Source organism: Pleurodeles waltl, chromosome 4_2, assembly GCF_031143425.1.
Source record: "Pleurodeles waltl isolate 20211129_DDA chromosome 4_2, aPleWal1.hap1.20221129, whole genome shotgun sequence".
Taxonomy (NCBI): domain Eukaryota; kingdom Metazoa; phylum Chordata; class Amphibia; order Caudata; family Salamandridae; genus Pleurodeles; species Pleurodeles waltl.
This window is the reverse complement of record NC_090443.1, coordinates 524,806,208-524,828,372: the sequence shown is the minus strand read 5'-3', so window position 1 is coordinate 524,828,372 and position 22,165 is coordinate 524,806,208. Positions and strand designations below refer to the sequence as shown.

Below are 22,165 nucleotides of genomic sequence, written 5' to 3'. Positions count from 1 at the left end.
GTTCGACATTGTTCAGCATTTTGTCCATCACTTGTTGTTTTTGCATATGTTTATTGGCAGACAGGATTTTGGATGCACTTACTTTTCCTTTTCTTGTAAATGCGCTTACAGTGTCGCATCCAGTAAACACATGGAGACCTATCATATCGCAACAAACATTTTCACCAAGAGTTTAAGCTATTTTCCCAATGCCAAGTACTCACATGCGTATTTTAATACTACATTTCAGAAACAATTGAGCCATGATTCTGTTATGAAATCCCAAACACATAATAAACTCATCGGTGTCATCTGAGCTGATCATCACTGCCTCATAACCCTCATTAGCACAGTGTGTGCAGCATACAGCAACAGACGACCATCTGCTTCTTCGTGTGTACTGTTCAGATCAGGCCCTTTGTGGCCCCCTTCAATGTGATTTTGTAGAATTTATCCTCACTGTTCATGAACAGTGTTTTATTCTCAAGCTTTACAAAATACTCTGGTTTCCTCCATTTATTAATAAGAATTGTGATTAGAGTTATTTTATTCCTTATGTGGCTTAGGAATTTGCTCCAGTGTCTGACAATATGGGAAGGTGAGATGCTCTGTAACTGGTGCCTGGGATCTTCCCTCTGATTGTCCTTTCACTGTTCTTAATAGACGCTATAGTGTACGTATCAAACACAACTTTGTGTCTTTGACTCCTATTTCCTTCCCGCAATGCCATGGACAAGACAGACATAGCCACCTCACCAAAGTTTGATTCCTCTCGTTTTACTCCTTGAACAAGAACCATACCATCAATCAGTGTTGCTCAATTTCCAGGTAGTTCCTCTGCAGGGTTAATGTTTTTCTGCAAGTATGTTGCTAAAATAGCTTTCTTTGTCTTTTGCAATAGACCTTCTGGAGTTGCTAAAGGCCATGGTAAAGATCTTAAGGGATGAGAGAGTACATCTGCCATTTGAAGGTTCTGATTCTGTGGTGTCACAATGATTTGACCAACTAGTGTTTTGTTTGCTTTCATGATGATTGTTCTGCCATTGCTGTTCACTGCCTTCTTCTTGGATATGTCAGTGAAGGTTTTTAGTTTGTTCATTTTCATTGGGTCATGAAACCTCTTAATAGGTGGATTATTCTGAAGTTGCTCAAGTTTGAAGTCTGTATAGCACTGTTCACCTATTTCATGCAACGTATGCAACTTCATTTTGTCAGATATTATGTCTTGAGATGCCTTTTTTGCCGTGGAGAGATTAATGAGATCATGTGGCCTAACAAATTGTTTTTTCCAGCTTTGAACCAGAATAAAAGCTCTTGTAACAGTATCTTCATATTTTTCAATTTGTTACTTATGTACGTCTGTGTGAGTGAGATCTGATCTATTGTTACAAACCATTTCCCTTATGTGACCCAAAAAGACTCTTCTATGTTTAACTGTCATATAATATCTTTTCACAGCACCCGTCTTGAGGTTGAGCCTTGTCATACCACCCAGAGTCTGTGTGTCTTTGTTGACTGTTACCTCCAATGCTTGATCGATCGGAATTTGTCCTAACGGATTAACATTAGACAGTTGAACTGAAAAACATCAGTTGAAGAAGTTGAGGTGTATCTCTAGATGTATCACTGCAAGTAATGTTATTTTGGCATAGTATACAGGAAGATATCTATTGTAGTTCATCCTGTCATACGCAAAACACCATGGGATCATAGAGCATATGGCAGTAAGATGTAAATGCCAGCAGAGCCAGCATGAAATTTTCAACAATATCCACATACGACATCCAAAATGCAGAGAGATCTCCATCGTCATGACGAAGATGTTGCAGGAATACATTCCAAAGCTGTTTTACTTTGGAAAGGCAGCATACTGAAAGAGGTTGTCTAATCTCTGTTGGCATAGGTCTTCTGCAAACTCATTAACATCCTCAATGAAGAAGTAGACTACCTGAATGTTCTCTTCATAATTCTTCTCCACCCATGGGATTCATTCTAACCAGGCCAGTTTCAACATAGCTTCATTCACACACTTGTGTACTCGAACTGCACAATTTTACATATGACCTTCTACTACTGATACTGATCCTTCTGCCATTATGTCTGCTTTAATGCAAAGGTCGCAAAGGCCAGCGCCTTGAAAGCATTTTCCCGGAATGGACATAACATTGCAAATGGTGTGGATGGTGCCCACTCAAAGAATTATTCTGTTGTACGTTGCTTTATTATTCCACACAATCTCAGTTGCTTTTGCTTAGAGAGCTTGATCCATGACCACTATAATTTTCACCAAATGGAGTGATTCCCTTGTCAGCTCTGTCTGTTTCAAAATTTCAGAAACAGTTGTCAACTCAGTTGCAAGGGCATTAATGGTGGGCAAGCAGCCAATGGAATCCTATGATACATTAATTAGGTCTCTACTACTGTTAAATCCTGTTCAATTTGGTATTATCTCTGTGAGGCTCGCTTCTTGTCTTGCAACAACCCAGATTATGTTCTTATTTTGTACAAGCTTCAATTGGGCAACACATTCGGGCATGACCTTGGTACTTGTCATCAATGGCTGTGGCCAAGCTCAGTCACTGGAAACATACATCAACAATTCTTCAGTATTCGTGGTGATGAATGTTTTGTGCTTTTGTTTCTCAAAGCTTGGGGGAGAAGCTTTAAAATGTTGTGGTCCAGACAACTTGGGCTGCACAGCCACATTGTTGACTTGATAAGTTGTCCCCTTACCAGTAAGAGTCTCTTCCAGCCTATCAATGTTATCCGATGCTAAGTTGGTGAAGACATGAGGCTGAATATCGGCTGGAAGGACAATTTGCTCATTTAAGGTAGCAGCAAGTTTCTGAAGACTCAAGCTGATATCATTTTCTTCCAGTTGTGAATATGAAATCCCATGGCCAAGTCTGTTTAGAGTGTGAATGATTTCAACTTAGCCTGTCAGCGTTTTACTGGCATTTGGGAGCATTGCTTGGGGGGGTTTCTGCTGGCCATTTGTGACTGAATATATAATGTCCCGACTGAATGATTGCATAAGTAAGGCAACCCTTTTAGACAGCTTTGTGTTTTATGGATCTCCAGTCAGAAGTCCTAATAGGAACTATTTCCTATTACGGTTTAATGTAATCAGGGACTGTAAATGAATCTTTATCAATGTCAGCTAGATGATATGGCCATGGTGTTAATGTCTAGTTTGTTTTAATCATTGTTCTTACGTGCAATTATGTTTAATCAATCATTGTATTCCTGCCTGTTGCCCTAACCTTTAAAACTGATAGTTCTCTTTTCAAAATCTGGTTTTATCTTACAACGTCCTGTTGCATGACACTATCAGGTCGGCCAATAATTTTCCTTGGTTGTCTGGGAATATGTGGAGGCTGTCACCGAACTCAGAGTCCAATTTTCTTCTAATGTGCTTCTTGGTTGATTTGTCAATTCCTTATATTCCCTTGTGTGTCATTAGGATTTCAAGCCTTACAGTGAGTCGTCACACTTATTACCTCTTTGTTAGGGCTAATCAGAGTTCTAATGTATTGAAACAGTTCATCATATGCTTCATCTCTCATATTCTTGTAGTGATCATCGGTTTGAAAGCTAGATGCATGATCTTTCTCCTTGACTTTAACCCTTGTATAATTCCTATAACAAGATATATGATAATGGACTTCTATAGCTACTATGTCCCTATTACAAACTGCTAAGATCTTTGAATCACAATAGTTGCACACTCTCAAAGCCTTTTGTCAACTCTAAGTTCCATGGCCTTGAATAATTTCTCAGGCATTGATGTTCCCTTGTAGTATTTTATCTTTCCACAAAATATACATTCTTCTGCATACATGTTATACTTTAATGATGTTCTTATGTTTAATCGTTTACTCGTGTACTCACTCATTCCAGCATCATCACCCACACTTGCTTCAGCTTTTCGCTTAATAGTCTGTAAATCTCTCTTCAAAGTAAACAGGCTCCTGCACTTCCTGAGGTAAAGTACTTGGGGAACCATGTTGCTTTCCACATTTCTCACTGTGTCTAACAGTGAAATGTGATTCCTTACTTGAGCTGCCTCTAACAAAGTTTTCCATGATGAGCTGACATGCTGGCTTGTCATCGTAACTCCATGTTGGACATTCCACCATAAATGAATTATATACTGGGGATCAGAGGGACAGGATGTGCATGTTCCAGTCTTCTTCAAATTGCTGCATGGTCATTCACCACCAGCTCTTAAAAAAGAAAATTAAATAAAAAATGCATACATTTTACTTGGTGTACTTAATATAATCATAATTACTATTATAATAATGATCAACTTATATAGTCACACTTACTGTAATTTTAATTTTTAATAATAATAAAATCTACAATAATATAAATTATGAAAAAAATTCCATTTACATCAAGTTATTTTGTGAGTGGAGTGGTAACTCACAAAAGGCACAAAGAGGTGTGATTTGCTATCACATATTTTCCATCTCTAGGCATCCATACTTTGCCAATAAATCATATTAGAACCCATCCCCCCAAGTGGTACTGATAACATTGTTGGCTCAAGGCCTACATGGCCACAGCATTTAGGTGGCGGTATGTTTTCTTTCTTTCTGTTTATTGTTATGTCCTATGCTTGCAATAAAAAAAAGACAAATTACCATTTCCCCAGGATTCAGAGGTCTGACCTATTGAATTTGTCATTGCCAAGCCATTAGGAGTTTTGTCACCTAGAATAGCAACTAACATACCATACTGGTATAAACCAGCATTTTGGCCTATTTGCCTGATATCGTTATATCTGAGTTTTGCAGGTAGATATGTGCCTGGAAATACCAGGCTACTTGCAATCAAGCTTTTGATGAGAACAGGATGTTTCTTCCGAAACAGGAGTAAAGGCCCACTTCCAGTGCGGCACTCAGTGGGTCCAATACCGCATCAAAAACGTTATCAGCCGAGCTTTGAGATTACTATATATGTTATTACTTTGCACTACACCATACATTTTTGGTATTAAAGTATGGATTATGTTGGTTTGCATTATATTGCTAACATGTTACTTTTTATGTGTATTTATAAAGGATGTAAGCCAAAGGATGATTAGTTACTTACACATTACAGGTATATACTAAAATGTTTTAGAATGTTGGCCCTTAAGCTAGATGCTTGACATATAGCATTGGTGTTTGATTATTGTTCTTTCTAGGAAGTGTCTCAAAGGTGATGCTCCCAAGCCTAACCATCAAAATTCAGATGATGATGTGTATGCATTCTTCTCATTCACTTTGCAGTGTGACCATCAAAATTCAGATGATGATGTGTATGCATTCTTCTCATTCACTTTTCAGTGTGACTTAAGGTTAAATATGTTGCCATTGCCAAATTAACCTTTTTGACTTTCGAGCCAGTGCTTGATTTGTAAAACAAAGCTGTGCTCCGGTAGTACTATTAAACACTGTTGCGACAAATACTGAGGCTGTGTAGTGTTGAATTCACCATCAGACACTGCGACCCCTTTATCTCACTCTTGCCAATCCTGGCTTTCTCCTTTGTGCCTGTTTTCCGTCTTTCTCTTCCTCCTTCCCAAGTTGCATGTTTTTCTCTGTTTTGCTTGCGACCAATATTTGATAAGGGAAAATAAGTGCCAGTCCTGAAAAAAGGAGTTCCGGTGGGCCACACTGGCATCCACCGGTTCAAAGTAAGCACTGCTTCTAACTTGGTTTTGATGTATGCATCATAAATGCATGCTTCAATAGTTCTTATTTATCCATGTGGGGCCAGTGATCCCCTGCAGAGAATGTATGCCAGAACATGGGATGAATATCTTTGTGGTGCTGCATTAGGGCGTGGCTACCATGTTGGGATGGCAGAGTGCAGTGCTTAGTTTGTAAAAGGAGTGGCGGCTGGTAATTTTAAGAGGGAGGAGAGCGGGGGAGGTGGTAGGTTACACACGCACAAATACACCTCACTCACACCCATTCATTCACACCCACACTCACACACCCATTCAAAACACTCACTAACAAATACACATACATTCATACACACATGCACTCACCAAACACTCAAAAAATAAAATTTACCTCAGCAGCTCTAACAGAGAAGCCTCAGAGGTCCCAGGAGGGTTGGGCCTGCTGCCTTCCCTCATTGGCTAACCTAAGGTCAGCCAATGAGGTAAGGCAGCAGTCCCAACTCATCACAGTGCGGGATGGGGTCAGTGAGAATGCTGACCTCACCTCACTCTGTGACAAGGTATCACTAATTGACACTCAGCCCTGGGTGCTTCAGGGCTTAAAACTGAAGCACCCAGGCCGAAGCAATCAGTGACGTTCCCCCTTGTCATGAGGGGGAGGACCTCGAGGCACCTTTGCTAGGCTAGAGACATCACACCCACAGGACTGTGACTTCTTCAGCCCAGCAAAGTTCAGCTCAGGCAGCCAGGAGTCTCTGCATTTAGCACATGTCCACCTCCTGACTGCCTGACCTGAACCAGAAGATTATCTGTCAGGCTGACTTTTGTTCAGCCTAACAAATTATTTTCACGTCAGGAAAAAGGTATGGGGCTGTGGTCCCTCAGCCCGTACGGCCGGTCCGTCGCTGTGTAAAAGAATGAGTGCAGTGCCCAAAGCTCTGCTCAGAAGCTCTCGGCCGGTGCAATTAAATGTCAGCGCGTCGAATACTAAAACTGGTAGTCTTAAATCTACCTGATGCCTCCTTAATCCATAACCAGACATACCCTGTCCCATTATCTCACTCTTGCAGATTTCTGCTTTCTTCCTTTGTGTTTTTTTTGTCTTTTTCTTCCTCCCTCTTTCCCCATTGTTTTTCCCTCTGTTGCTCCCTTGAAATGCCGGATGTGGCAAAACAAGTGCTGCTCCTCAAAATAAGTGGCAGTCCCCAAAAATAGTGCTGGTTCCTCCTCCACCCCACCACTCTTTTTGACAACCTCCAGCTGTAATTAAGCACTGGCAGAGCGTCATGTAGGCAACTGTCTAGCATCATCAGCCGGGGTGGTGGTGAATTGTAGGGATTTCCCGGCAACGTCCACTCTGCGGCCGCCGCCGCATATGTCAAGGGGACGTGGCATTGGACAACAGGGAAAGCATTTTTTTTTTAAGTACTTACCTTTCGCCACCCATCTCCCGTTGCCGTCTCCTGCTTCCTTGTTCCTCTGCTTCTGATGGTGTTCCTAAGATTTCACCTACTCTACCAAGTCACTGGACTCCCAAGAGAAATACCATGAACACAAGGTCAGGCTGGCCTATAGGGCAATCTGACAGTGCCTAAAGGAATAGTCTGATGGGGCAGTGTGTGAGTCGATTTTTGGTTATTCGTGGGCCTCTTTTGTGGTCTAGTGTGCAGGATGTTACTGTTGATTTTCCTGCTATTACTACCTACATTGCCTGAAGCAAGTATAAATGCATGCAGTCTCCCATACCTTGCAAAACACCTTTACTGCATGTCTTTACAAGTTCAAAACTGCCTGATTTGTAAACGCGGGCAACTGTTTTAGCTATCTGTTTGGCTACTTGAGGCCACTTTTATGTTGGTGCCCAGGCCTATTCACTCAGACCCTGATTGAACATTCCAAGGAGAAAACATTAAAACAAATATAATGGCTTGCATGCCAAGTGTCACAGTCTCACCCCGCAGCTTCAAAGTGCTCAAAATTACATATGTTATTTTTACCCAAAAAATTGCCATTATTTTATTGTTAGGCTAGGAAACAGTGGCCTGCTTCACTAATATCTCTTTAGCATGCATTAAACCACTGAGCTATGGTAATAGAATTACAACACCTGTAGGCAGGCCCACTGGAATAATGCAATTTTGCAGTTGTAGCATTTTCCTCATAATTATGGATTTGAAGCATTTGCCACATAATCTATCACCTGCTGCACAATTTTGCAGATTTTTACCAATTTTTTTTTTAGCTCAAATGGATCAACAGTTACTTAAAACACTGCTAAACATGTTATCACACGGTGGAAGACCCTTCACAAGGGTTGACTGGCTTATTACTTACTGTATTTGGGTGTTAAATTGGTACTAAGAAGGTAAAACATTTGCCCAGAGCGTTAACGAGTACAAATGACAAAATAATGAAGTAATTCTATCAAAAAATGTGAAGCATAATCACCTCCTCATCTTTCCTTCCTCATCCCCTTCCGAACTATGTGGAGTGAGTGTGCCCATTTACTCCCCTGTCATGCACTTTTAAAGCTGTTTCTTCCCTTTCTCTGAAAGAGGTCAAAGAGTGTGTAACCCCTCCTCTTCCTGCTGAATATCCTGTTTTTTTGTGTGCCCACAAACCTTGCTGTTGGGCTGTAAAGGGCTGCTGGGGTGCCCTTGGAGTTTTCAGGTATTTTTTTGTTTTCAATTTTCTACTACGGACTCAGTGTGAAGCTCATTCATTGATCTACCTGCCCAAAGACTGTGAGGGTGCCGCTGCTTTATCTTTATGTTGCAGTTGCATGTGTGTTGATGCAGGCTGCGACAGGTGCTGCATCTTGCAGGATGCCGTGGGAGTTCATTTGGGGGCCCATTTTTTTTGTGGCTGCTACACACCTTGTGTTTCATTGTGGCAGCGGGGGTGGCACACAGCATCATTTGCCGTGTTATTTTGGTGGCGGCAGTGTTGTTTTAATGTAAACTTAGGCGTCTTGAATGGAAGCTGCATGGATCCGGCACACACTGTGTACTGGGGGTGCCGCTGTGGCATGCTCATTTGAGCGTGGCTGGAGACCCAGCAGCTCTTTCCTGCTCCATTGTGGCGGCTGCAGCAGCAGCGCGTGGTTTGCTTATGTGCTGTTTCCCTGCAGGCAGCTGCTGTCTCATTCAGGGATTGTCCCTACTTTTCCCTACTTCTGGCCATCTGCTTTTAGGGGACCCTGTTTGGGAGTCTGTGAGGGGGGTGTTAGATATCATTCCCCTCCTATTTTCCGAGGTGCATCTCCAGGGTATGGTTATGAAGCCGTCTGAAGCTTATAATAGGCAGCAGGGGAAGACGTTGCCGCTGTCTCCTGCCTCTTCCTCAGGTTCTGCCTGGTTTGTATCTTCTCCTTCTTCAGTTTCATCCTGGCCCCCTTCATATTATGATGGGGAGGATCAAGGTAATCCTGCTGGTGCTTCTTCTAGGGGGAAGTATATTCTCAAGGAGGACTTGGAACCTGTGGTGTCTAACCTATCTTCCAATCTTCAGCTTCCAGTAGATATGGAGCAGCCCTGCACTAATGGGGAGTGGTTCTGTAAGTTTCAACGTCCTTCCATTCCTAAACTTCCTATCATTCCTGCTATTCATTCAATATTGCAGCATGAATAGAGAGATCTTGACAGATTTTCAGTGCTTGGGGCTCCTGGGACATCCTTTGTGTCCAGGAGATACAGAAGTTCCTCAGGTCCTCGTTGTGAATCCTTTGATTACCAGTCTCACTGGGAAACTGTCTGTGTTATCTGAGGATGTAACATTGAGTGACCCAGTGGGTTAGAAGGTTGAGGCTGTTTTGAAGAGGTCTCACGATAGCTTCAGTCTATCCTTGTTGTACGAGATTTATGGGGTTTACCCTTCTCAGTCCTCAGTCAAGGATTTCCAATCTCTTTCTGCTACTGATCAGGAGGGAAAGGATTTTTCTGACTTGTTGGGCCGTCTGGAGATACTAGCTTAGTTTCTTTCTGACATAGCCTTTGATTCTCTTTGGACTTCGGCAATGGCTACAACCAGTTCAGTTGCTGCAAGGCCTTATCTTCATTATAACAGTTGGAAAGTTAACTCCTCTCTAAAGAACTGTTTATTACGTATGCCCTTTTGGGGGTAGTAAACGTTTTGGTGATGAACTGGAGGAAGTCCCCAGGACGTCTTTCAAAAGTCAGAAGCCCAGCCTTTCTGTCACAAGACGATGTCCTAGGAAGGCAGTACGAGGTGTCTGGATTAGTTCGTTCAGGAGCGAAAGGACTGATTTCCAGCAGAACCGCTCCAGGCTCCAATGAAATGGTTCCCAGTCTGGAAGTGCATCCTGTCAGTAAAGTGCTAAGGGTGGTGTTAAACATTCTTCCTGACAAGTCTTACCCCTCCTGTCTGTCTGAAAGTGAGGTGCCTCGGTCTGTTCTTTGGCGTTTGGAAAGCTTGGAATGCCAGCAGTTGGGTTCTTCAGGTTGTATCTCAAGTTGTTTCTCTGGATGTTTCACTGACGTTTTGTGAACCCTACTTCTTTCTGACCACCTGGCCTCTGGATCCTGGGAAAAAAGTCTCTCTGGAAGAAAGTATCGCCTCACTTGTCCTGAAGCAGGCCCTCCTCGATGTTCCATCTCAGGAGAGCGGTGTCAGATGTTATTCTTGTGTGTTCCTGGTCATGAAGGTCAGATGGAATTATTGCATGCTCATAGACCTGCGTTTCCTGAACAGCTATCTTCTGACACTACACTTCAAGATGAACACCATGTAGCAGGTGATTTCTCTGATTTCTCAGAGAGATTACCTGTCTAAAATCGATCTTCAGGACGCATATCTCCATGTTACAGTGGCTCCTGCTTCCCAGTGGTTCCTGAGGTTTGCCATGGGTTCCTGCACTGGCAGTTCCAGGTGGTCCAGTTCGGACTGGTCATCTTCCTGGATTTTCACCAAGGTCTTGGCTCCGGTGATGGGCCTTCTTTATTCTCGGCGAAGAATGGTCCATCCGTATCTGGACAATCTTCTTATTCAGGCCCCTCTCTGCAGAAATTACTGGCAGACATGGACAGCACTTTGGTTTTCTGATCAGCCCCTTAAAGCCTCACCTGGTCCCTTCTCAGAGGTTGGAGTATATTGGGGCCTTTTTTGACATGATCGATGGGATGGTGTTCCTGAATCCAGAGGTGCCAGAATGAGACAATTCATTCGGAGCCTGATGAGACGCCGGGAGGCTTCTGCAGGTGTTTGGCTGCAACTTCAGGGACAGATGGTAGACAGGGTTTTCTTTTTTGTTGTTGACCCTTTTCGTGTCCTGACCCTTTTGTCTCTTTGGTTGTTTCTGTTACTATTCTTGTCTGCCTTTTTTTGTCTTTTAGGGCAGCGATATTGGAGGCCGTGCCTTGGCTAGTCTTCACCTTCGGTCCAATTGTGCATCATATTCTGCTCCACTAGACCCTGGCAAAGGGTGACTACGATGCTCAGATTCCAGTCTCCACTTTTGTCTGGCAAGCACTCAGCTGGTGGTTACATCCTCCTTCTCTGGAGCACGGCTGTCTGCTTTGCTATTTGAATTCTCTGATTTTGACTACTGATGCCAGCAGCTTGAGAGCAGTGCCCGGGGCTCCCACAGCTCAGGGTCTTTGGACCATGGCGGAGAGTGCAAGGTCATCCATTTGGAGGGAGCTGATGGGGGTTTGGAATGCCCTGTTGTTCTTCTCAGACAGGCTTCGAGGTCGCTTGGTGATAGTCTGTGTAGACAACAGGGCGGCAATGTCTTACCTCAATCGCCAGTTTGGCACTGGGTCTTCCTCCCTCAACGTCCTTGCTCACCTCCTTGTGTCCTGGGTGGAAGCCAACCTTCTCGGATTGAGGGCCATCCACATTCAGGGGGTATTGAATTGTCAGGCGGATCGGTTGAGTCCGGAATTCCCGTTCTCCCAAGAGTCTGTTCTGGCTCCTTCAGTGTTTACTATATTTGCAGTCGTTGGGGAGGTCCCGGTGGTAGATCTTTTTGCTACTCCTCTGAATGCCAAGCGTCCACTCTTTCTCTACAGGTACCTTTCTAAGGGTGCCCTTGGGACCGATGCCCTGAACAGTCCTTGGCCTCTAGGGCTTCTCTACGCTTTCCCACTGATTTCCTTGATTCAGAGTTTTCTGACTCGACTGCTCAGGGAAGAGGTGGTGGTAATCCTTTCTTGGTGGGTTTGGAGGCCTTGGTTTCCTCTTCTCAGGCTTCTAACTCTGGACCTGGAGTAGCTTCTTCCTCTGGAGCCTTCTCCCCTGTCCATCCCTCTTCTTCCTGTGCAGACTCTGGCCAAGTTTTTGTCTCATTCTGCAGTTGAGGGGCAGGATCTCCTGAATAAAAGGTCACTCTCTGAAGGTTTCACGTTCTCTTCAGTCTTATAGGTGCATCTCCATGAACAGGGTGTATGCACCTCATTGAGGTTCCTCTGTTAAGTAGTGCAAGGTCCTTGTCTCCTGTGTCTGCTCCCACCCCTGAAATCTTTCAATTTCTACAGGAGGGATTTCATTAGGGCTTCTCTCTTGCTACCCTTAAACTTCAGTGGTGCTTCATTAAAGCTTTTTGTGCCCCCTGGGATAATCTATCTTCTATCGAGTGCATGGCCTCTAGACTGTTCCAGGGGTATCGGTTTCTGAGGCCTACGCTATGCAACCCTTTTCCTCCATGGGATCTCCCTCTGGTCCTTTCTCATTTGAGGTCCTCTCTGCATGAGCCTTTGAAGTCAGTGTCCCTTAAGTTCCTTACCTTGAAGTGTTTTTTTTTGTGGCTATTAACTATGGCCAGACATTTGAGGGAATGAACTAGCCTGGTTTGTCGACATCCTTACATGCGTATCTTTGATGACAGGGTCATTCTTTCTCTTGATCCTAAGTTCCTGCCGAAAGTAAATTCCTCCTTTCACCATGACCAGGAGATTGTTCTCCATGTGTTGTCGCAGGATGCTTTGGACTCTGATCCTTCTTTGTCTCTTTTGGATGTGGTCTGTGCTCTAAAGATTTATCTAGCGTGGTCTTCAGAGTTTCATCACTCTGATAGTCTTTTTCTCAACTTTGGCCCTGTCAAAGAGGGCAAAAAGCCATCCTCCTCTAGATTGTCTTGGGTGAAGATGGTGATTTTTTCTGCTTACCAGGCTCTTGGCAGAGAGGTCCAAGGTGGGGTTAAGGCCAGTTCTACATGGGGTATAACTGTGTCTTGGGCAGAATGGTCTGGCATTCCCCTCAAAGACATCTGCAAGGCCGCCACTAGGTCCTCTCCTTCCAACTTCATTTCCCATTACAGGTTACATGTGGCGCAGGATTCTGAGTTGTCTTTTGGTTCTGGACTCTTGATGGCTGCTAACTCTTCATTTTAGGTGGTTTCTGTTGCCCCTTTGTTCCTTCGGAGGCTTCTGTTTCCATCCTGGGGGTCTTTTTTGAGGGGCTGCTTCTTGTTCGCATTTTTTGTATGTTGAATAAAGATCGTATTTGCAATTCTTTACTTTGGTCCTTCTGGTACCTTGAGGGGCTGATGAAAGAGGTCTTTGCTTGGGCATTCCTCCACATAGTTTGGAGTGGGGGGAGAAAAGGAAGATGAGAAGGTAATGCTCAGATTACTTACCAATAATCTTCATTACTCCGATTCTTCCTTCCTCATCCCATTCCCTCCCTGTTCTTTCATCAGCCCGTTGTTTGGTGATAAACAGGATGTTCAGCAGTGAGAGGAGGGCTACATACTCTTTGACCTTCCCTTTTATAGAAAGAGAAGAAATATCTTTAACAGTGCGTGACAAGGGAGTGAATGGGCGCACTCACTCCACAGAGTTCGGAATGGGACAAGAAAGGAGGAATCGGAGTAATGGAGATTACCAGTAAGTAATCCGAGCATTACTCTGCATAATTTACCATTTTCTTGCCACATAATTCAGCCCATACTGTCGTATAATTCAAGTGGGCGTTGGTAGATTCCACCAACATCTCTCTAGTAGGTACATTTTACCAAAGGCTGTTTTATTTGCAGTGGAATTAATTCTAGAATATGTGCATTAACTCACTGAGCTCTCTCAGTAGCTATAAAGTCTGATCTTAGGGTGTAGAATGAACAAACGAACCAATGCAAGAGGTACTGCCAGCAAGGCACATAATTGGAACTGTCATTTGAGAGGAGGCAGAAGTTCCCGCCTTCCTCATTCTGTACCAACCAGTCTTTCTTCCTCCCACTGCCTACGGACGTTCCTATAGCAACCGCTATAAACAGAGGTTACTGGATTCTGCATGGACCGAGAAAAGGGGAAAAGGCAACTTTATTTAAAACGTGCAGACAGCACAGGCCGGCAGAGGCTGACAACTCGGAAAGTTGTACTGACTTGGTCACCAAATCGTCCTGTGCAGCCCCTGAAACCAGAGATATACTTGCCCATCGGAGAGAAACCCACGCCCTCAAAAAGGCGTTAGGTGAGTGTGAACCTTGCCCAGGGGAAAAAAACGCACACCCTCCAAAAGGCGCTAGATATCTGAGGGCTACGTATTTTGAACCATTTTACAAAGTGCTACTGCACGGAGCCGAAACAGTTCGTATCAGAGTATTGAAAACCATATCGGTTTACAAGCTCTGGGGGGTGATCGGCGTGGATTGCTTCCCAGAGTAGCCCGGCTAATGAGACAAACTTAATTTGTACTGGTGCTTGGAGGTGGTGGCCACCGCGCTTATATCTGAGGATCAACGCTTATTTGTCATCATCAAACTTTGACTCAGAGCAAAAGAGAGAAAGGCCGAAAAGGGTACAAGGAGGAGGAAGAGAAAGATAAGCAACAATGGGCAATTGATAAACCGGGGTGAAAAAGCATTGGGAAAACTGATAGGTCTGGCCTTGTGAAGTTCTTGGGATGGTGATTTTTTATTTGTTATTGCAGAGCATGTGCCACAAAATAAAAGGAATAAAAACAAGAACGCGCGTATCCATCTAAATACAGCAGCTATATACATTCAGTTAAACATGTTAATTTAATCAAAAATAACCATTGTAAATAATTGGAACAGAACTGTATAGGTGCTTAATACGAGGCTGTTTTACTTAAGAGGTATAAAAGCCCTTTTAAGGTTTAATGCACATCACAGGAAAATATATGTTTTTTGATGGCGCAAAGAAAAATACCATTGGCTTCGAACTACTGTAACCTGAATATGCAGCTTAACCACACAGGGTTCACAAAAATATAACAAACTGATAAAGAATAGAGAGAAAAAAAACATTTGCAACTTAAAATTGTGGCACACCGACTTGACACTATAGTGCACTTCCTTATAGACGGATGTACGTAAGCGATCGCCATATATCGTCGATCACGGTGCAAGGAAGCCAGCCTATGGCTGAAGTGGGCTGGGGTTGAAAAGACCTGGGTGAAATTTTAATTATGCCAGACTAGTTGGAGTAATTTTGGTAATTTTGCATTACTCTTTTGATGTAAAATTCTGAAAAATTATGCAATTACACTTAATCACCTAATTATGAGTAATTTGGCACAACAATCCTACTGCAGGATCAAAGAACTTAGGCCCTCATTACAACCCTGGCGGTCAGTGATAAAGTGGCAGTAATACCGCCAACAGGCTGGCGGTAACTACAGCCAAATTATGAGGATGGCGGTGAAAACCCAGATAGACAGCCACTTTACCACACCGACTGCCAGGGCAGAAACAACAGGCACCACGGCAGTAGCCAGCTACAGCCAGGCGGAAGTCAATGTTCCGCTCACCATATTACAACAACACAATCCGCCACCTTTTCCGGGGCTGTACCAACGACATCAAAAGCCTGGGGGAAACACTGCACAGAAGTGAAAGGACTCGCCATTGGAGAAACTGGGAACAACCACGCCGCCATGGAGCCCGAGCTGCAGATCTTTCCAATGATCTTCTATGTCTTGCTCCACCATGAACACCAACGACGGCAAAGACGACAACGGTGAGTACAGCCGCCTAGCACACAGGGGAGGGGGGATAAAAAGAGTCACACCCCCCACCCCCAACACCTTACACACAATCAGCTGCAGTAAAAACAAAATTTTACCCCGTACCCCTGAGGAATAATGCAAGGACAACAGGCATGTGATAAAGTGAGTGTAATAAGAACAACACATTAGAAAAAAGAAAATGCTATGCACCTGATATATACATATGTACAAATCAAGGGACACTGCCCAGTCCTCATTGTGCGTGGGCCACAGGGCCACAGGCCAAAGGCCAAGGCCCCACTTGTTACCTGCAACAAAACGGAGAGAACACTCCAGGGGCATCCTTTGGAAAATAGGCAGGCACCTCAGTGGGACGGGGAACGAAGGGCACTTCAGCCGGCAGATGAAAGAAGACCACTGGTTCTGGAGGGGACAACATGCCCTGTGCTTGATCCTGGTGAGTGCAAGGCCTCAGTCTCTCAAGTGGGTGTCTGACCCACTGGTTCTGGAGGGGGCATCGTGCCCTGTGCTCTTGATCCTGGGGAGGCTGGGGTTGGTGGGTGTCTTACCCACTGGTTCTGGAGGGGGCATCATGCCCTGTGCTCTTCATCCTGGGGAGGCTGGAGTTGGTGGGTGTCTTATCCACTGGTTATGGAGGGGGCATCGTGCCCTGTGCTCTTCATCCTGGGGAGTGCAAGGTCACAGTCTCACAGGTGGGTGTCATACCCACTGGATTTGCAGGTGGCAGGCTGCACAGCTGCCCATGGAGGCAGGACTACATACCGTCAGACGGCGGTGACGGCTGCTCAATGGTGGTGGTGGTGGTGCTGCTGCCGGTGGTTGTGGGGGAAGGCTCTAGCCCATCCCCTGCAGCTTCAAATGGCTGCCCACTGGTAGTGGTGGTGGTGCTGCTGCTCGTGGGGGGCGGGAGACTCCAGCCCATCCCCTGCAGCCTTGTATGGCTGCCCACTGGTGGTGGTGGTGCTGCTGCTGCTGGTGGGGGGGAGGCTCCAGCCCATCCCCTGCAGCCTTGGGTGGCTGGCCACTGGTGGTGCTGCTGTTGGTGGTGGGGGAGGGAGGCTCCAGCCCATCCCCTGCAGCCTCGGATGGCTGCCCACTGGTGGTGGTGGTGGTGCTGCTGGTGGTGAGGGGAGGCCCTGCAGCCTTGGATGGCTGCCCACTGGTGGTGGTGCTGCTGCTGCTGGTGGGGGGGGGGGCTCCAGCCCATCCCCTGCAGCCTCGGACGGCTGCACAACCATGGTTGGTGATGGGGGCTCTGTCTGAATCCCTGCACCAGGCCCTTGTCCTTCATGCCAGCTGGTGCTGGCTCCTTGCCCTTCCAGGCAGCAGCTGGGGCTGGCTCCTTGCCCTTCCTGGCAACATCTGGGGCTAGCTCCTTGCCCTTCCTGGCAGCATCTGGGGCTGGTTCCTTGCCCTGCCTGGCAGCAGCTGGATCTGGCTCTTTGCCCTTCCTGGCAGCACCTCGGGCTGACTCCTTGCCCTTCCGGGCAGCAGCTGTGACTGGCTCCTTTCCCTTCCTGGCAGCAGCTGTGGCTGGCTCCTTCAACCTCTGCACAGGTGCCCTGGATTCTTTCCCACGACAAGTGGGTGTGGAGACTTCAGGGCCTGTGGACTGGGTGGCTGTGGTGCTTGCCTGGGTTTTTGCCACCCTGGCCAGACGTGAAGGACGGGGGGAGGGGTAGGGAAGAGTCAATGGTGGAGAGAAAAAGCTTCTTAGGGACATTGGGGCAGGAAGCGGGAGAAGGTTTGGGAGTGGAGGAAGACGGAGTGGTTGTAGGTGGTGTCTGTCTGCTGTGTTTGTATGCAGTTGCATGGGCTGGATGCTGTTGTGAGGTGGATGGCTGTAGGGTGTCTGAGTGCTTGCGTTTGTGTACTTTAGGAGGGGGGACAGACACAGTGGGAGAGGACACAGCGGACGTGTGCATGGCTGTTGTGGAGGAGTCTGCCAGTGAGGTGTGTGTTCTGCTAGGTGTGGTGGTGATGCTGGTGGTGGATGAGGATGTAGTGCATGCAGGTGTGAGTGTAGACACAACTGGGAGGGAGGTGAAGGAGGAGGAGGAGGGGGAGACAGAGGAAATAGTGGATGTTGTTGTGTCTACAACTGGATGGTGTTTGTGTGAGTGCCTCTGGGATGATGTGTGGTGCTTGTGTTTGCCTGTGCCACTCGTGTGTTGGCTTGTGTGCATGTTCATCTGCCTGTGTGCTTGGGATAGGTTGGGGTTGAGGGGAATGGGACTGGGAAGAGGAAGTTGGAGGGAGGAGGGTGGAAACAGGGACAATGGCTGCCATCAGAGAGGAGGCCAGGGCCTGGATTGAGCTCTGTAGGGCTGCCAAGCTAGTGTGAATGCCTTCTAGGAATTCATTAGTCTGTTGCATCTGGGCTGCCAGCCCCTGGATGGCATTCACAATGGTTGACTGCCCTACAGAGATGGATCTCATGAGGTCAACAGCCTCCTCACTCAGGGCAGCAGGGCTAACTGGGTCAGGGCTCTCTGTCCGAACTGTCCCCTCAAGTCTCCGCCGTGATGCTCCCCTCGCCCTCCATCCCACTGGTGCCCTCACTGTCTGTGGAATCTGCCTCCTGTGTCCTGTGGGATGCGGCTCCCTCCTTCGCCTGTGCCTCAGCTCCTCCTCCAGATGATGCTAATGCACATAAGGGCAGGGTGACAAAACAAAAAGGGGGGGAAGAGACAAAGGATACACTGGGTCGATGGCTGCACCAACACCACCGTTGGCATACACAGCACACTCACGCACACGCCTACGCACTATGCATTGCACTACCAGTTAATGCTAGCCACCAAGGCATGGGGAGGGGCACACAGCGCCAAAAGCAGCACACCTGGGACCCAGACTGCCCTGACCAGTTGTGGATGCCTACGAGCTGGGTAGCAGAATTATCACTTCAGAACCCTGGCCAACATGGGACCTACTCTGCAATGTCAGGCCTGGGCTAGGGGTACCCACTGACACACATCCCCCACCCGGATACCACCCTACCATGCGTAAGTTGTGATGATGGGCACTGTACTCACCCACTTGTGGCTGCTGTGATGCCCCCAAGTTCCCATCCAGCTCCAGATAGGCCACCGCCAGTATGCAGGCCATCAGGGGGTCAGGGTTCGACGGGCACCTCTTCCTCGTTTGGAGGCCATCCCCAGCTGGGCCTCCGCCGTCTTCTGTGCCCAGCATTTAGGTCCTCCCACTGTTTACGACAGTGGGTGCTCCACCTGCCATAGACCCCCAGGGTCCGCACGTCCTTGGCGATGGCACGCCATATACCCTTCTTTTGATGGGCGCTGACTTGCAGAGGAAATACACACATGAAATGGTATCAGTCTGACCGTTGGCCTGTTACACTTATGGCCCAACATACCCGTTTCCCTCACCATTTACACACACTTGGCCCAGCACACAAGCCGTACACCACCCAGGGGACATCCACTCAAACCCCCTACACAAGGCCTTCACACACACCACTCCATGCATTCATGCCACATGCATCATGGCCACAGTGTACTCACCTGTTGGTCTGGAGGCCCACACAGCAGTCCGTACTGTGAAGGATCCCATCCACCAGTCTCTCCAACTCCGCCGAGGTGAAGGCAGGGGCCCTTTCCCCAGTCACATGGGCTATGGTAGGTTCCAGCCACAGGTCACAGCAGCACATGCAGTGTAGGTCCTCTCGTGTTGAAGGTCTGGTAGCAAGTGAGGAATCAGGTAGAAAATGGCAGTCATGTCCGCAGCGGTGCATACCGTCACCGCTGGCGTACATCACCATTGACCACTGTTCCCCAAAGGGCCCAATGTTAGCCAATGAGGAGTTGCACGGCGGTTCCCGACCGCCTACTGCAACGGCGCACAACGTCAGCGGAATTACCTCACTTCCACCTGTCCCTCCACACAGTACAGGCGGACGCCATTTAAGGGGGGGGGCAGACCCTGGACAATAACTGCGTCACAGTCAAAAATTGGACATACAGGACAAATCCCACTTACCCATTACTTGTTAACATCATGCATTGTACTGTTGTGTCTCCAATGTACAGTTTGTGACCGGCTTCTCACTCTTTTGTCCCTTAGACTGCAACCGCTGCCGATGAATAGGAGATGGAGACATACCCCCATGTACAGACCCCTGGTGGACTTGGCAACAATGGAGGACAGGCACATTATTCTCACCTATAGACTTGACAAGGCCACAATCATAGAGCTGTGTGCCCAACTGGAGCCTGACCTGATATCTGCTATCTGTCACCCCACTGGGATCGCCCCTCTTGTGCAAACCCCATCTGTGCTCCATTTCTTGGCAACAGGTTCTTTCCAAGTGGCAGTGGGCTTGGCAGCAGGAATGTTACAGCTAATGTTCTCAATAGTGCTGACAAGAGTGTTGTCTGCCCTAATTAAACACATGTACAGCTACATTGTTTTCACCCAAGTGGAGGATTTGGCCACAGTGAAAGCTGACTTCTATGCAATGGGGCATATCCCCAACGTAACTGAGGCGATTGATGGTACTCATATTGCATTTGTTCCCCCCCGGCAAAATGAACAGGTGTACAGAAATCGTAAGAATTTTCACTCCATGAATGTACAGATGGTGTGCTTGGCAAACTAGTACATCGCCCATGTCAATGCTAAGTATCCTGGGTCTGTGCATGATGCCTTTATCCTGAGGAATAGCAGCATCCCAAATGTGATGGGCCAACTACAGAGGCACTGGGTGTGGCTAATAGGTGAGCCCTGGTTCCCACCCAGCATATGTTGGTGTATGGGTATGATGTGGGCCATATAGGATAGCGTGTGGCTAAATGTTGTCCCTCAATATTTGCAGGTGACTCCGGTTACCCAAACCTATCATGGCTACTGACGCCTGTGAGGAATGCCAGGACAAGGGCAGAAGAACTTTACAGTGAGGCACAGGGGCGAACAAGAAGGATAATCCAATGTACCTTCGGCCTCCTGAAGGCCAGGTTTCGGTGCCTCCATCTAACTGGTGGATCCCTGTGCTACTCACCGAAGAAGGTCTGCCAGATCATCTTGGCATGCTGCATGTTTTACAACCTTGCCTTGAGACACCATGTGCCTTTTCTGCAGGAGGAGGGGGCTGGAGATGGCCATGTGGCAGCAGTGGACCCTGTGGACAGTGAGGATGAGGAGGCAGAGGATGAGGATGGAGACAACAGAACAGCAGTGATATGGCAATATTTCTAATGACACAAGTAAGACAGTGTTACTTCTCATTTCATTGTCATTATTTAGATTATCTTTGGCACTGGCATGCTGTCATTTCCCACTTCAATGCCCACTCACTGTAACCGTTTGCAATTCATTTTTCAGATGTTGGTGCCTCACTATCCCTCCTGGTGTGATCACTGCAGGACACTACAGGTCTTTCCCATGTGAACATTATCGTACAGTTGAATTGCAATGTTTGAACCTGGTTAAAAGAATACATACTTTAAAAACCCTACATACTCCATACTCCATACTTGTATTTTGTCAAGAGGTGTTTATTGAGGTGCTAAGCAGAAGAGGGGCAAGTGCAAGGGGATGGGGTAATGATGGAGGCATGTCCAGGGTATTGTTCCAGTCTGCTTGTAGCCCAGGTGCATTGTCCATGGGGACATAGGAAGGGGAGCAATGGCAGTTCAAGGTGGACAGGGTGACAGAGTGGGACACAAGGGTGACAATCAGGAGAGTCTCATTTCCTGGCGGGGTCTTGGCAATAGTCTCTGGCTTCTTACCTGGATCGCAGGGAATGTTTGCGGGGTGGTTCTCCTTCTGCAGGGAGAGGGGTTCTGGTGGCCTGTGAGTCCTGTGGTGGGGCCTCCTGTCCACTAGCGGCAGCGGAGGTGGAAAGCAGTTCAAATGTCTGGCTAGTGGCAGGGGCCCACTGTTGTGAGACTGCCTCCCTCATAATGTTGGCCATGTCTGCCAGCACCCCTGTTATGGAGACCAGGGTGTTGTTGATGGCCTGCAAGTCCTCCCTGATCCCCTGGTACTGTCCCTCCTGCAGCCGCCTGTTCTCCTGCTCGTTGTCCAGGATCTGGCCCAGCGTGTCCTGGGAATATTGGTAGGCTCCCAGGATCTCGGTCAGTGCCTCCTGGAGAGTCGGTTCCCTGGTCCTGTCCTCCCCCGGCGCACAGCACTCATCCCAGTTTCCCTGGTGACCTGTGCCTCTGTCCCCTGAACCGTGAGCCCACTGCCACTGACCCCAGGTCCCTGATTGTCTTGGGTATGAGGTGTGCCCTGGGTCCCTGTAGTGGTCAACACACTGGTGATTGACGTGTCCTAGGGACAGAGGTATCGGTACGCTGGTTGGGTGCTGTGGTGTTTCCAGATGGGGGAGGCTCTGTGGTGGTGTGTGACTGGGCCTGGGTAACCGACTGTCCAGAGGTCCCTGATGGGCCAGGTTGGTCATCCAGATCCAGGTGACCAGAGTTGCTGTCATCACTGTGGGTCTCTTCAGTTGGGGGACTGGATAGTGCTGGCACCTCTTCTTCGCTGACATTGGCTGGGATACCTGTGGGGATCTAAATGGTGTGTTATTGTTTC

The 22,165-nt window shown here is 47.1% G+C and overlaps 1 protein-coding gene across 1 annotated transcript in view; it reads left to right on the top strand.

Annotated features, from left to right (window-relative positions):
* Window positions 1-13,888: 13,888 nt before the first annotated feature.
* LOC138293050 (nmrA-like family domain-containing protein 1) overlaps window positions 13,889-22,165 on the top strand; it is a 56,745-nt gene continuing 48,468 nt past the window's right edge. The window contains exon 1 of the mRNA XM_069232039.1: window positions 13,889-14,086. The gene's annotated coding sequence lies outside the window, so the exon portion shown is untranslated. The remainder of the gene's footprint in view (window positions 14,087-22,165) is intronic.